Source organism: Schistocerca serialis, chromosome 3, assembly GCF_023864345.2.
Source record: "Schistocerca serialis cubense isolate TAMUIC-IGC-003099 chromosome 3, iqSchSeri2.2, whole genome shotgun sequence".
Lineage (NCBI taxonomy): Eukaryota > Metazoa > Arthropoda > Insecta > Orthoptera > Acrididae > Schistocerca > Schistocerca serialis.
In genome coordinates, this window is record NC_064640.1 from 365,077,011 (window position 1) to 365,078,910 (window position 1,900).

General features: G+C 44.5%; 1 pseudogene; it reads right to left on the reverse strand.

Moving 5' to 3' along the window:
• Positions 1 to 593: 593 nt before the first annotated feature.
• Positions 594 to 711, reverse strand: LOC126471832 (5S ribosomal RNA; annotated as a pseudogene).
• Between the last annotated feature and the right edge of the window lie 1,189 nt (positions 712 to 1,900).

A 1,900-nucleotide genomic window follows, 5' to 3' on the forward strand; every position in this document is an offset into this window, starting at 1 on the left:
TTACGATGTGGGGTCCGAGTGGGGCATGGTTACATGGACGGGTACCCGAGGGATCAGTTGCGGGGGCCACTGCCGTTCCATATTTACATAAATGATATGCCTTCTAGTATTACAGGTGATTCTAAAATATTTCCGTTTGCTGACAACTATAGCTTGTTAGTAAATAATGTTGTGTGCAACATTGGCACTGTTTCAGTAATGTCGTTTCTTGTTAAAATTATCCGCTTATTACCAAGAATTAGCAACTTTCACTCAGTTAACACGAGGCAGAACTCCGATCTGGAATTAGATCTCACCTCCTTGACTCTTATGCAGAAAGGCGTGCACTATTCTGCAGCATTCATTTTTAATACGCTACCACAAGAACTAAAATTTTTTTAGCAGCAATCCATGTGCTTTCAAATCTAAATTGACGAGTTTCCTCATGGGTCACTCCTTCTATACTGTCAAGGAGTTTCTTGAAAAATTAAGCTAATTCCTGTGTTACATCGTTGGTTATATTTACATAAAGCACTCCGTCGTCATGCCACGGGTGGCCTACCGTGACCATCCGACCGCCGTGAGCATCACGAGACTGAGTGCACCCCGAAAAATGGCAACAGCGCATGGCGGCCTGGATGGTCACCCATCCAAGTGCCGGCCACGCCCGACAGTGCTTAACTTCGGTGATCTCACGGGAACCGGTGTATCCACTGCGGCAAGGCCGTTGCCAGATAAATCTATAGCTTGTCGACTTTTTAAGATTCCTAAACATTTTATTTTATCTATTAATCGTTTTCTATTGTAATGTAATGTACAGACTCATTCCATGACCATGGAGATTTTCTCCTCAATTTGATCCTACTAGACTAGACGCCTAAAATAAAAATAAAAAAAGAAAATTGGCAGCAATCAACAAACATCCTTCCATCAGGTTCCTTGCAGCTTCTACAGAAATCCTCGAAAGACAAAAAAGGATAACGGTCAAAATAACGTAGGTCAAGAGTCATGCCAAAACCAAAATAATTCAAAAGGAAGGAAGGACCATCAGATTTCAACGTCTCGTCTGCATCGCGGTCATTAGAGTGGGAACACAAACTCGGATTACGAAAGGATGAGGAAGGAAATTGGCTGTGCCCTTTCAATGAAACCAAGACGGCATTTTTCTGGAGCGATTTAGAGACATCAAGGAAAACCTAAATCTGGATGGCCGGACGGGGATTTGAACCGTCGTCCTTCCGAATGCGAGTTCAGTGTGCTAAGCACTGTGGCATCTCGCTCAGGCGAAATAATGCGAGTTTACTTTAATTAACCTCTCCAAGCACCCCTTCGATCTATCTATAGCTCCATGATCTAACACAAGGCCTTTCTCAACAAATAATGCCTGCACGCAGTAAGCCGCACCTCTCGCCTATAAAGTTCGGCAAAAAAACTAATAAGACCACGGACGGGATCACATTTGCGAATTGTTATGAGATTTGCTCCATTGGACGAACAACTTTGTCGGTCACTCTGGAATCACTAACCACTGTCTTCAGCGACTTTTAACACTGCTGTCACCCCGCCCCTTCAAGCCCACGACTCATCTCTTAATCCGATGGGGGCCCGCATCTCGTGGTCGTGCGGTAGCGTTCTCGCTTCCCACGCCCGGGTTCCCGGGTTCGATTCCCGGCGGGGTCAGGGATTTTCTCTGCCTCGTGATGGCTGGGTGTTGTGTCATGTCCTTAGGTTAGTTAGGTTTAAGTAGTTCTAAGTTCTATGGGACTGATGACCATAGATATTAAGTCCCATAGTGCTCAGAGCCATTTGAACCATTTAAACCCATTGGGGCTGCCGAACCTCTCTCTAGATCTCACAACTTCCAAGTAGCTACTGAAATTTTTGTAACTTTTAGGTTTTTTATTCAATCATGCTTAGCGTA